The 14,399-nt window shown below is 40.7% G+C and overlaps 1 pseudogene; it reads right to left on the bottom strand.

Moving 5' to 3' along the window:
• Positions 1 to 7,053: 7,053 nt before the first annotated feature.
• On the bottom strand, positions 7,054 to 8,038 carry LOC147890499 (uncharacterized; annotated as a pseudogene).
• Positions 8,039 to 14,399: the final 6,361 nt, after the last annotated feature.

Below are 14,399 nucleotides of genomic sequence, written 5' to 3'. Positions count from 1 at the left end.
TATGGCACTAGCCCGACGAAAGGCTAGTTGGGAAATTAGTGTGTGTGTTTAGATTTCATAGTCCCATCAATAAAATGAGCCATACAATTAATTCCACCATTTGGATAAAATATGAAACAAGTACAAATATATATTTACGTCATCTAAGTTGGGAATTGTAAAATTTTGAGAGTTTGCAAAAAATCTAAAATTTTTGAAAATTTATAATCATATTGAGTTTGAAATAGGAACACAAGATTAGAAAAGGGTGTCGAATCCATCAGGTAGTCCAGGTTCCGAGGTCAAGGTCCACTAACCTGCCACCATCCAAAACAACCAGTTGTTAGAGCAATGAGGTTGACTTTGGGTAGACAGGTAATGTCTGTATTCCCTGGCTTGTTATTGCTTTACCTAAGAACAAGAACTATCCTTAAGGATTCTAGAAAATGCATAAGCTCTTAAGGACAATTTACAAGATTTTAAGAAAGAGATAGAAGGGCATTTTGGCTATAGGAAGGGGGTAGACCACAACCTAAAAAGCCATAAATGTGAAAAAACAATTTAAGAGGGAATTTTAGAGAGAGACAGAGAGAGCACATAAATTAAACCTAAAATAAATCAATTACTGGGTTAATGTGCTTAGAAAAAATTAAAAACTTAGTTAGAGTAAAATTTTCCTTTAAATCACAACCCTAAAAGGAGCTTAAGGGCAAATGAAATCAAGATGGGGGGTAGTCCTCTCCCAACAAAGGTAATTAAGGGAAACTAAAATACACTTGACAACAATTAAACAAGAGGAAAGTCGCTAGTAAATTAAAAAGAAGTGTTAAAAAGAAGGGGAAGTGACACTACTAGTTAAAAATAAACATAAGGGAACTTACTAACCCTTTATTAAAAAGACCTTACTAACTAGAGAAGGGATAGCAACTATGATCTTGACTGGCAATTAAAGGCTCCATACTTTCTTTAACAAGATGGGGTGTAAACCATAATCATAAATTTATACTTAGGGTGGAATAAAAAATGGTTAGTACTGAGCAACTAAATGAATACATGAAAAAAATCCTTGCACACATGAATTAACAAGGTTTGAAACAAAGAAAAGAAAGTCAAAAAAGGACTAAAGGAAAGTTATAAGTTTAAGCAAAGTAATAATGTAAAGTACAACATTAAAAGAACCAATAAGGGGGGCAATCAACACACTATGTTGAGTGGGATAGTAAATCCTAGAGACCCAAAAAAAAGGGGGGCCAAAGAAAGGGCACCAAAAGGAGTAAATTAATATAATTTTTCAAATAAAGAAGGAGGACCAAAAATAAAAATATTTTCCACTATACTTAAGCATAAACTAATGCAATCCAAAAAAAGCAAAGAAAAGGGTTTCTTTAACAACAAAATCTAAGTAATTATATATGTATATATATATATATATACAAGTTAGAAAAAATGTGAGTCGTGGGGCAGCTAAACGCAACTACATACGTAACTATATACAGGTTAGAAAAAAAAAAAGGAAAGGGTGGTTAGAGTATCCGAGAAGAAAAGGGAGGGATGAACCTGCGAGGGCGATATGAAGAGCCAAGGCTCCTCAGGTAGCAGCCAGCGCAAAAGACAAATGGAAGACATCGGTGGTTACTATCTCTATGAGCGTCACTGTGGATGCACCGTAAGTTCGCATTTTCAAACTAGGGAGTTAACAAGGCAGTTCAACGTTAAAGTCTTGAAACAAGCAAGTGAGAGCACCCCAATGGCGTACGATAACGTTTGGAGAGAGGGTAGAGACCGAGAACCCCGATAATAACTGAGCAAAAAAGCAAAGAAGTAACTGAAAAGAAGGGTGGCAGAGGACCAAACTTGCAAGCAAAACAAGCAAGCACAAAAGGTGATTAGAAGAGGAGTGTAAGACAAGGAGAGATCTTAAACTGCAAAAGTTTAAGTAAAAAGAAAACAACTAAAACTAGGGCCGTTTTGCGGACACTAAGAAGCCATGCAGGGAGCTTGGTAGAGACGTGAACGTAGTAGAAGAGGAGGTAACCGTAATGTTCGCCAAGACGTCAATCTTACAATTACCAAGCAAAGGAGTGAAAGAAAGAAGCGGGGGATCAATGCTAGAGATCAAGACAACGCCTTGAGCTGAGTTACGTAAAGGTGGTCGTAGGTATGGGTGTGAAGCTAGAAGGTGGGCACAATAGGCAACGGCTAGTCGCAAAAGCCACAGGTGACGCGTAAGCTCACGCAACACAAGTAGTCAGAGAAAAAGACTTGTAAAGAGAAAAAAGACAGAGAATAAAGAGGCTCCAAGAAGCCATGCACCGTAGAGCTGTGGCAACGCGAAGATAAGGCCGGCACACCATGCACTAGAGAAGAGGGGAGTCGAGAAGTACTGCCAAGTAGTGAGAGTTTAGAGCGGCCATAGTAAAAGGGGAAGGCAAGAGGCAATCCTTGAGAGCAAGTGGTAGCCAGGAAGTCGGGCGAGACTGAAGAGCAAGGAATCAACGAAGATAACTAAGAAGGAATGGCGAAGGATTGCTAGTTGTGTACTAAGCTAGTAGTCTAGAAAAGAGGAGCCATGAGAGGTCGCCAAGCTTCTGATCAGGAAGATCACGAGAAGCCAGAGCATAAAATAAGGTGACACCAGGTACATGGTTTCTAAATAAGGTGACAAACAGTACACGGTGAGGGGTGAGGCACTTAAACAAGACTAGTGGTGACCCAGGGTGTTAGTGGGAGTGGGGGAGCATGTAGGTTAGTAAATGCACCCATAATTGGGAAAGGGGGAGAAGTTGATTGGTTAATTCCTATTATCTTAAAATAATGTAATTGTAAAAAAGGCTCTTTGGTCATTTAGAGGAATGGGGGGAGCTCATTAATCACATACCATAGGAGCCCATTAATCATGTATTTTAGATTACGCATTATTGAGATGGAGCACATATGTGTGTGTTTAAATGTCTTGAAAAAGGACGAATTAAAACTTCTTATCAGTACATATGTTAACACCTGAGGGATTGATTACCTCGACATTATGTAGAACATGCACGCATGTGTGTAACAAATTTTGCCAAAGAAATGGAATTTGTGTGTGTGTGTGTGTGTGTGTGTGTGTGCGCGCGCGCGCGCGCGTGTGTGTGTGAAATAATGTTTAAATATAAGATATAGCCATTGATTAATAATCCCTAAAAAAAGAGTTAAAAAAACCATGGGTACGACACAGATCCTAAATTTCAAAATAACCAAAGGAAAAAATATAAATTTGTGTGTATGTGTGTGTGTGTGTGTGAGAAACTGAGATTAGAGCCACATTCAATGTGTGTGTGTGTGTGAGTGAGATAAGGAAATGCAATAACAAGTCAAGATGCACTGTAATAACGAGTCGGAATAACATAAGCGTACCAGTATCAATAGAACTTAGAATGAAGCATCATGGATACACAGACCTAAACAAAAGAAAAACAAAAAAATGCTAGCTGAAAATTAGAAGAATGAATTGCTAGAGTTTGTGGAAGGAATACTAAGCCCCAATATCCGTGTGGAGTCTACAGCTGAACTCCACATCCACATCAAGTGAGCAAGAACTTCTTATACGAACTAAACTAGTAATTTTTACAATGGGGCATGAAGCCCCTTAAATACTTTTCCTGTCAACGGTCATCCAGGATATGGGATGCCACTAGGTGTTAAAGTGGGGAAGGCATGAAGACGTTCAAAATCTCTGACTCAATTGCCATAAGGCATAACTATCTATAACTGCCTAGACGAGCTGGCACGACAGGGCCACAATGACCCAGTTGGAAGAGTATTTCGACTCGAAGCTGGAGGACTCTAGCTATTGGTGAGCTACCGGTGCTACCAACTTGGGTCGACCAGAGATAGGAGGGCCAACGGGATAACACTTTGGCACACCCAAGGGAACAGACGACTCAGCCGAGAACCTCATGGGCCTGAGAGAAGTTAGAGTGGAGCGAAAATTGCACAAACAAAAATATTTACATCTATTTAGGTAGAGTGCCTGGACACATAACCCTAAATGATTAGATGCTCAAAAAGAGTCATAAATGACTCGAACGATGTTGAAGTCCTTTGTTCCTAGGTAGGCCCTAGCACCCCGGAGGGTGAGAGCACCAAGCAACCTTCTAAGTAAGGGAGAATTCAACCTAAGAGGCTCTTCCAAGCTTCCAACCTTTCACTGAAGGCATGCTCTCGAGCCCCCTATTGTTGTGATAATTCAAACCTTAGAGCGAGGGAGGAGCTTGGGAAAAAGAATGAGTGCATTACTGTCGGCTCCATTTCTCAAGCCCGTGTGCATCCATTTGAGCAAGATTGCAACACAAAGAAATATCCTACTTATCTATGGCGATGTAGACCATCATCTATCGATCGATCTTGCTTGGCCCATAGGGATTGGCTCGAACATTGGAGGGACATTAGTAATTCCCTCTAACATCCACGGAAATCTTCATCCATCCACAACTTTCTAATCCTCATCCTGATTTGCGTTGGCAAGCAAAAACCCAAGCATTGGGGATTGACTAGTAGGGTGGATGCATAAGCTAAGGCAAGTAACCAAGTTGCGAGCGTGCGGACAAATTAGGAAAGTTGGGGGTATCAAGGAGGATGGGGAATGCTGACTTGCATGACAAGTTGTGCCAAGTGTTGAATAGTGAGGTAGGCATCATCCAAGAGCTGCCATTGCAAAATCTCCTCACGATGCATGTTGGGGGTATCAAGGAGGATGGGGAATGCTGACTTGCATGACAAGTTGTGCCAAGTGTTGAATAGTGAGGTAGGCATCATCCAAGAGCTGCCATTGCAAAATCTCCTCACGATGCATGTTTGTGACTTGTTGCTATAGGGCCTGGGCAAAATCTCCTCACGATGCATGTCTGTGACTTGTTGCTGGAAAATTTGGCGTGAAATTAATGCAAAAAGTTATGCAGGCTTGGCATGGGCTCTTGGGATGTTTCTTTGAGGACAATGATGAGCATTCTTTTGTTATCAAGGAATTTCCACTTTTTGAAAGAAGGATTGTTTGTCAATGTGCAAATACAATTTGGTGAAAACATGCCATCTTGGAGATTGTGAGCATTTGTAGGACTTGGCCACATGAAAATACTCTCACAGCCTCGTAGCAATTCCTCTAGTGAACAATATTGGAATAATTACAAGTTTGTCCAGAACACTCACAAACAGATACGGTAGAGAAACTAGTATGGCGGACATGGACACGACTACAAAATGCATGCAATCTTCACGAAAGAGAGAGGGGGAGATAATCGCCATACATGATCACAGACAAGATGAGAAAATCCGTACGTTACGTGACCTTCCTCTTAGAAATCGACCAACAGCAGATTCGCACAACGAAAGATTGATAATTAGCTCAAAAGCTCACACAGTGTGTGTGCTGGATGGAATAACAAACTTCTTAACTTTATGTGCTTCAAATAGATGTGCAAATTAGTAAATAGACAATGAGCTAGCCAATATATTTACGTCCAAAGCTATGGACACAATACAAAAGATAGATCCAGAGTCCCACCGGGATGTGGTCCTCTAACCTTACCACAAGGTACGCCTACTATCTGCATGATATCTCTAGATCACTGAGCCCGTGTGCTCCACCTCGAGCGTATGTAGACTCTCTATCCAAAGACCTTAGCACCTTGCTGCCCTACAAGACAGCCTAGGCTCCAGCTATGGACTAGCTGCAAATGATTTGAGGCTGTACGGATCAGCTGCCTGTGTACCGAGGTAGATCTTATTCAATGTATGATCCACTTGCACATACATTGACGCTCATTACTGGCTGTTCGCTTTCCTCTCCTGCCCATGATCCACTTGCTCTCTTTCTCTCGCTCTGGTTCCACAGCTTTTCTCTCTTTCACTCTACTAGCTGCCCATTTCTTTTGCTAGCCTTTGCGGATCTGCTGCCCTCTGAAGGTGAATTTTTCTTCATTTGCTCGTGATTGAGGGGCACTGTGCACTGCTGGGGGCCTGGACAAGGGATAGGTGCGAGGGTAGAGCTCGCTCCTCTTCCAAGGACAGCGAGAACAATCGATTTGACCCTCATTTGATTTTCATTTTGTCATTTTGGAAGGTTGTAGTTGCTTTTTCTTGTTCGAAGTTTTCCCCTTGGCCATTTAGGCTGTGGACAGACACCCAATCACAGAGGATGTGCCTAGATTGGTGCAAGAGGTGGTGTGTGGATTTCTTCCTGTTTTGAGGTCACATGTGTAGTTTGATCTGTGTTGATGCAATGTCGCCCTCAGAGACTGGACATTGGCTTGTGGGACTACCAAACCCTTTGAAGCAGGCTAGATGCGTGGATTGCCTGGAAAGCTTTGCAGTGGACACAAACAGAGGGAAATGCCTTAGCCTTGCCGGCAAATGGGTTCTAGTGTGCACTAGGGATTAGATGCAGTTTGAAGCCAAGAATTGGCTTGGACAGTAGATTTGCCAGTGAAGGTGCAAGGGAGTGAGCCCTTGTTGTAAAAGCAATTTTCCATTGTCAAAAGAACTAAAGAAATACCGAAAGGGGCGCCAAAGTATTTGGGGCCAATCTGTGTCTCTTGCATTTGTTTTGTGAGCAGCAGCACTCTAGCCTCCCTTTCAGTGTTTTTAAAGGTTGTTTTCTAAGTTATGTTTAATTAATGGAACTGGCTGGAAATGATGCAATGTGGCTGTAAATAGTGTGGGTGCTAAGATAGTTACAGTTTACTGCCCTTAAGTTAACTGAAGGCTGGTTTCAGAATGTAAGTCAGGTCTTTGTCATCCTCATATCCAAAGATGTAATGCAGTAGATTGAACAAATCCAAGTTGTCACACATAATTGTTTCAAAATACAGAAAGCACTAAACATCGTTAAATCCAAGTTGTCAAGAATAATTGTTTCAAAACACAAGAGCAAGAAGTGTACAATGTGGATCGTGTATGCAGGGCTGACTCGCAAGCATACCAAAAAAAATTGCAGATTGAAACTAATGGTCAAGTGCTTGGAAAAATAACCCAGAACACTCTGTAAAATTGAAGCGACAGCTCGAAAGGATCTGATCTGGCATTTACTCTATTAGGATGAAAGAAATAGAAAGAGCAATGATTATATGCATCCTGCGAATACAACATCCACAATAAGCAGCTTCTTATTCACCCAAGATTCTCCACGAAACATGCGCCCTACTAAACTGTCCTTCGCTTCATAATACAGACATAACGTCGGACTTCCAAATTACAAGGTATGGCGTACCAAAGTATCGATTCTAACTCAAAACCATTTATTTATTAACAGCTAATCGCGCAAGTCCAAGCCTTGAACTTTAGCTGTCCCATGTCGGTCTACTGCTCGTATGCTGGATACCCTTGGGGGGGATACCCTTGGAGGGTATCGTTGCGCTTCTGCTGCTCTAGTCTCTGTGTATGTTTGAGAATATCCTTGAGAGTAGCCTTGCTCTTCCTCTGGGTATCGTCGTGAAGGATCGACCTCAGGATATCCTTGAGGCGCTGATGCCTGGCTGTGGCGTTGCTGGGAAGCCGCGTACTCTCGGGCATGGCCAGACACATTTGCAGACAGAGGAGGCACGGAGGGGGGGGCGGCTCCAGAATTGGGGTGACCATGCTTCACTTCATAGGAATGGAGATATTCCTCAACCTTGTGGGCATACGTCCCATAGGAAGTCTCCTCGAGCTTCCCGTAGTGGGAAGCAGCGCCGACGAGGGTACCTGCGGCGCCAGCGAGGCGACCCAAGTCGAGATCGGGGGCGGGATCGGAGTTATTTGGTTTTAGCAGCGTCCATGAGGATCTTGGCGCTCTCCAAGAGGTCATTTTGGGAGGAAGTGTGGGGATGGGAGGAGGAAGAGGAAGGGGATTGGGAGTGGAAGTGGGAAGAAAGAAGGGAAGAAGCAGAGGAGAGGAGGTCGGAGAAACCACGATCCTCCATGGCAAACAAGCAAAACCGAGCTTTGAGATTGGGAGAGACGAACAGAATGAAAACCCTCTCGGCCTTTCTCCAACGCCTTTTAACCATTGTGGAACCGCGTCCCCCCACGACCTTTCCTTCATCTCCCTTACCAAGTAACCTTTATTGGCTCTCTAGCCTTACACTTTTTGGCTTGCCTATGGAAGGGTATAGGGAACGTTGGCCGCTTCCCAAATGTTACATAGGTATTTTTTAGACATTTCTTTTTATTGGCTTGCCCTCTCTAGGTCAGTGCTTGACAAAAATGTTTTTCTCAGCCTTGAAAATTAAAGGTACCACCAAGATCGAACCCGAGTGAAATTATAAAAGTCCATAAAAATTTATACTCTTATCGGGATTTATAACTAAAATATGTAAATCCTGGCCCTTAAAATTAAAGGCAACCTTCAACTCCAACCTTTTCAATTTCAACCAGGAATTTTATATGCTCAACCGAGTTTGGTGAGCATTGCTTTGGGTAGCCTTGGCCCTTAGCAAGTCTTCAAATTTGGAAAAGCAGAAATTAGGCATTTTTAAAAATTTTTGAATTGCATTTTTCCTATTGGACAAGAACAATTGGTGGAAGCACAATACATGTAGCCCTTCACTTGCCTTTGCCAACAAGCTCGTACACAGGGCTTTCAGTAGAAAAACTTCAAATCCTTGCAATGCAATACAAAGACATCAAGCTAATTTTGATCGATGAAATTTCCTTGGGTGGGAATCAACACATTTCTTGCAGTAGATATGGGAATATGAGAAATAAAACAAACCCCATCAGCAACCCTTTGGCGTTGTTGACGTTATACTTTGCCAAGTAACCCCTATCAAAGACTCTTGGATCTTTAGTGCACAGTCAACAACAACATCAATGCTCGATTCTTTTTGGAGGTCGCATGTCGAGTACTACAAGCTGTCAGAACCAATGTGCCAAGAAAACATAAGCTTCCTAGAGACACTCAATATTATCTGTATAGGGACACATACCGATGTAGACATCAACAATCTAAATGCAAGGCACCTTAAGAACCCTCCAAATAAAGAGGACATGTCGCATTTGTTTTTTATGAATGTTGCAAAAAAAAATCACAATGAGAATGTCTTCAAAAACCATCTCGGTCAATCGCACATACATTCTCAAAGCAAATGACGTGAAACAAAGAACATGCAAGAAATCAATAGCAATCCCAACTGATCCCAGGAAAACATGCAGACTACACAACCAGTTATGGCTCAAACCTGGTATGATTATCGAGATATGCTCGGGAAACCTTTACAAGAATGAGGGTATTATCAACGGTGCAGATGGGATATTCAGAGACTTTGAAATGAAAAAGAAACCCTTTCTTGTCTAGTTAGAATTCAATGACAAAAGCATAGGTGCACAGGCTTGGTATGAAAACAAGAGATTATATGACAATAACAAACCAAGATCATGGACACCAATTCTATAGATCACTTGTGAGTTTCAAGTAGGCAACAACCACTTAAACACAATCACATGGACACAGTTCCTAATCCAGGTTGCAGCTCATAGAACAATCCAGTGATTGCAAGGCCCGACCATGGAGCCACTCGCATTCAACCCCACAGGAATCAGAACACATGGACTCGTCTACACTACTCTGTCAAGGGTGCGTGACATGGCCAATCTTTACTTCCTCTCTAGATTGAAAAAATAACACATAAAAATTGACCCCCAATTCTTGTAAGAACTTTCGAGATTAAGAGCGTAACGCAGGTGGACATGCAAACAAATCAACTTCAACCACCATAATAACTTTGACATAATGCTACAAAGCCTAAATACAAGATCATGTGAAAATCACAAACATGATTTATTAGCCTCAAGAAGCATTCTAGGTGCACCATCTTATGCTTACAAGAAACACACGAGCAAACGGAAACAACATTGGAATTGTAATATTTTTATAATGTGGCGACAACATTGGGACTAGGACTAGCCACATACTACAAGGACGAGCTCACATTGTAACAACAAGATAGCTTGTATGATCAAGGATGTGAATCACTACTCTCGAAATCCGAGATAAAAGAAAAACAAGAAATAGCAATTATTAACATATACAAATCACTAAGAGCGAAAACACAGATATTAACAAAAACTATATGAACATTGTTGAACATGATATCACCAAAAACAACAACATACATTATAGGGGACTTCAACATTGACTACAACTCCAGCTCCAACCCAATACAAAGAATACAAGAAGTAATGCTTTCCTACAACATGTAGCAACAGCTGATCACAACACCTACAACAATCAACTAATGATCACATATGGACCAATTGAAGAAAAATAACATGGAACAAACTACATTTACTGGTCGGACTGCTCGCTACTCTATATGACAATAACGACATAAAAATGAAAAGAGACCATGACATCGAAAACCAAACTAAACAACATACTTTCTGGGGAGGCCCAATGAAGATACTTGATGAGCTTGTAGTCATCATTGGATAGCAAAACTTTTTCTAGGAATGTTTGGAATATTAATGTAGCACTTGCGCCCTTTGTTTGCCGCATAAGTGGCTCAAGAATCCGAATCGACATCATTTATGTCATTTTCTGCATGTTTGCCTTTGCCTATGGGTTTGCAAATCATTTTTTGTATGTTGAATCTTCATGCTATCAGTTGTGATGTACTTGTCAATGAATTCTTCCATGCAGTTGTCATCACAGTCATTGTAAACAGGTGCTGCACTTATCCAAACCAGCCCATTGTCATGTTTACTACCCCTGTTTTGAAATTTAGTGGTGAAGAAAAAATCCACCACTAAGCCTAGAATACTGTCGTCTTATCGCATCAATGTTTTTAAAGCTTTGAACTTGTATACGTAGTATTGAGCCATTGTTGTAGGAGCTCATTTGATAAGGTCACGGAGGTTGCATTAAACCTAGCTCGTACTTTTTTGCTTGTCATATTTTCTAAGGTCACGGAGGCATGCCACCAATGGCTCCCATCTTTTTTTAAGCTGTTGCAGACAGAGTGATGAATGTGGGTGAACCTAGTTGTCTCACCATTGCAAAGACACCGTGTTTCAACTATTGCTTGTAATTAGCTGATGTCCTCAAGCATACAAAGTCATGAAATCCAATTTTTGGTTGTAGAAGTTTCTCGATGCTCATGTCCAATGTTACTATCTTTGTCGCGAGAGTTGTTCCTTGTAGTTGGGCTTTTCTCATATGCACCCAAGTCCACGATAGTACTTGATGTACTAAGACTTTCATTGTCTTAAAGAACAAATTCTCAATAGACCATGCGAGTCTGCGATCTTCATTTCGTAATTCCTATTTTAATATGTCTTGGTAGCTTGTTTGACTTGGGATATCATATGTTCAACAGTGGCCAGAAAACAAGGTTGGGAATGCCAACTCTTCATATCGTTCATCTTTGAAAAGACCATAAAAGAGAAAAACCTTCTGAAGGTACAACAATTATTGGCTTGTTCTCAAAGTCTACAACTTGTTGGCTTGTGTACAGGCCATGGACCAAAGTGTCTCTGTCAAGGTCGTTTTGTATGTTGTGGTCTTCTATTGGTCCTGACGTTTGTTGTGGGTCTTGGTCATCGCAAAGAAGCCCACACCTGTGCTCAAGCCCTTTATGATTTGCGATGCATTTGCAACTCTGTGATTTCTTCTTCTGCAAATATAGAAAACGATTAGATGTTGCAAGCAAATGATTTTGTTCAAAAACAAGAAAATTTCGCGGCATCATTACACACACCTCTCTCTTGTCCTTGACTTCTATTATGCAAGGCCTTCAAGTCCGCACATGTGGTACACACACCAAAGCGACAAAGCTTTGGTATCTTCACATTGTTGAATTCATTCATCCAAATCCCACAAAAATGCTGGTATGTCATGTACTCGTCACCTTGAGTAACCATGGCATCCTTGTACATGGAATGGATCTCGTGCTTGGAGAAATTATCCAGTAAGTGCAATTGATCACTATTTGGAAGAGCCTCGGCATGTTTTTGCACAGTCTTGCAACCACAAGCATACCATATTACCATGTGGTCCAAGCACTCTCATTTGTCCTGCTATACAAATGTGGGGGTCTTTATAGAGGCGGGCCTGTAATCTTTTTAGCCTTGCATTGCCAAGACAATGTGCAAGTCTATATGCTTTGCGACAAACAATCCTTGAACTGAATAAGTACTCAAACACAATTTTGTTCATATTGTTTTCCCTAGGTCTTACAGACCATGCTAAATAAAAATTTTGATCATCCTTATTCATTTCAACATAATTTTGCCGTAATACCCTTATTTTGCAACCCCAAAAGTGACCAGGCACATTCTGCTACAACAAAGAGTATTGCTGGTCTCTTTCAGATGTGTGGTGTCTAGCATTATGCGAGCTCTCCCTCTTGTGTAGCTAGACTTTTTGAGGTCCACATTCATTGGTCTTCCCTTTAGTCTCTCCTCAATAGACGAGATTGAATTCTGCTTCCCCTTTTGTGATAGCGGAGATAGTCATTGAGAACCATCTGGATTAGATGTCCCTTGTAAGAAATAATTTCTAGCTTCAAAAACAAAACAAAGAGAGCCATTGAATGAAATTAGACATGGACCACATACCTGATAACATTTGTTGACCTCTCGTGCTTGCGGTGACATCCATTATTTCATTCTCTTCAATGGGAATATCAAGTCCATGGATTTGAGTACCTGGGCTTCTATGTCCACCATCATGCTTAGATGAAGGGTAGAAGACACACCAATAGTACAAGATACATCCAATGTAGCAAAGGAAGCGCCCTTGGGAGTATGAGAAGAAGAAATTGAGATAGACGTAGTGTCGAACGAACCTCCCATGCAGAACTTTGGCAAGTTTCAAAAGGGATGCCCAAAAAGTGCCATGCAACAATGAAAGGTGGAAATTATATGCCTGACCATAAAAGTCAAGGTTAGGTTTAGGGTTTTGAGCATTTAGACATTTCTAAAAATAGAAAATTTTCTCTATAAACATGAGATTCCCACATTTGATTCTCATTATTTCCAAAATATGCCCAAGAGTTCAAAGAATTACTAGGTATGTGCAATTTTATTATGGTTAAGTGTTTTAATTCGGTCATGAAATCAAATTTTATGGCGTGCTTCAATATAATTTACTATATTTTGAAAATGGGGGTGGTGTCCGTGAATATGATTTAAACTACTTTATGTTTGCTTTTTGGAAAACACATTGCTTTGATTACTAGTCTATCCTATTTACTAAAAATAGCAAGAAACATTTCTAAAATCAAATTACTCTATATTCTACCCTCTAAGCATTCAATCCCTTCTTGTTTAATCCTCAAAGAGAGATCCAATGACCTTTCAAGGCTTCCAATTCAGGGATCTATTGTGTTTGGCCTGCCTATGGAAAGATATAGGGAAGATTGGCCGCTTCCCAATGTTAAAATAGGTATTTTTCAGAGCTTTCTTTTTATTGACCTGCCCTCTTTGGGTAGCCTTGGCCCTTCACAAGTCTTCGAATTTGGCAAAGCAAGAATTAGGCATTTTTAGAGTTTTTTGAATTGCATTTTCCCTATTGGACAATATGTTGACTCTTCTTCATTGGACTTGAATGCAGACTTTAAAGTGGTTGACTCTCTCTCTCTCTCTCTCTCTCTCTCTCTCTCTCTCCCTCTCCATTTCTTTATCTCCTCAAGTCTTCTTACACACCATTTCCACCTTTTCTCCCTCCCCCCCCCTTCTCTCTCTCTCTCCCTTTATCTCTTGTAGTCTTCCTCCACATCATTTCCTTTTTGTTTCCTTTTTTTAATCTTTGGCAAGGCCTTATGAATGATTAAATATCATTCACCTTGTTTTAAGGTGATTGGATCAAGTATGCTCCTTGTAAGAGGCTTTAATGCATCCATTTAGTGACTTCGTCCTCTTTGGCCTGCCTCCCCTCTCTCTCTCTCTCTCTCTCTCTCTCTCTCTCTCTCTCTCTCTCTCGATAGGCCACATGAATGAAATTCATCTTGTTAAACAAGATCAAGTATCTTCATTGGGCCTCCCGAGAAAGTGCGTTGTTTAGTTTGGTTTTTGATGTCATGGTCTCTTTTCATTTTTATGTCATTACTGTCATATAGAGTAGCGAGTGGTCTGACCTATAAAGGTAGCTTGTTTCGTGTTTTGTACTTTTTTTTTTGAGTTGGTCCATATGTGATGAATAGTTGTTCGGTATATTGTTGTAGGTGTTGTGATCAGTTGTTGCTGCATGTCGTAGGAAAGCATTACTTCTTGTATTCTTTGTATTGGGTTGGAGCTGGAGTTGTAGTCGATGTTGAAGTCCCCTACAATGTATGTTGTTGTTTTTGGTGATATCATGTTCAACAATATTCGTATAGTTTTTTTTAATATCTGTGTTTTTGCTCCTAGTGATTTGTATATGTTAATAATTGCTATTTTTTGTTTTTCTTTTATCTCAAATTTTGAGAGTA

The sequence above is a fragment of the Dipteris shenzhenensis genome, chromosome 19 (genome assembly GCF_047967505.1).
Source record: "Dipteris shenzhenensis isolate YYH24624 ecotype China chromosome 19, Dip_SZ_1.0, whole genome shotgun sequence".
In the NCBI taxonomy this organism is placed as follows: Eukaryota; Viridiplantae; Streptophyta; class Polypodiopsida; order Gleicheniales; family Dipteridaceae; genus Dipteris; species Dipteris shenzhenensis.
This window is presented reverse-complemented; position numbering and strand designations above follow the sequence as displayed.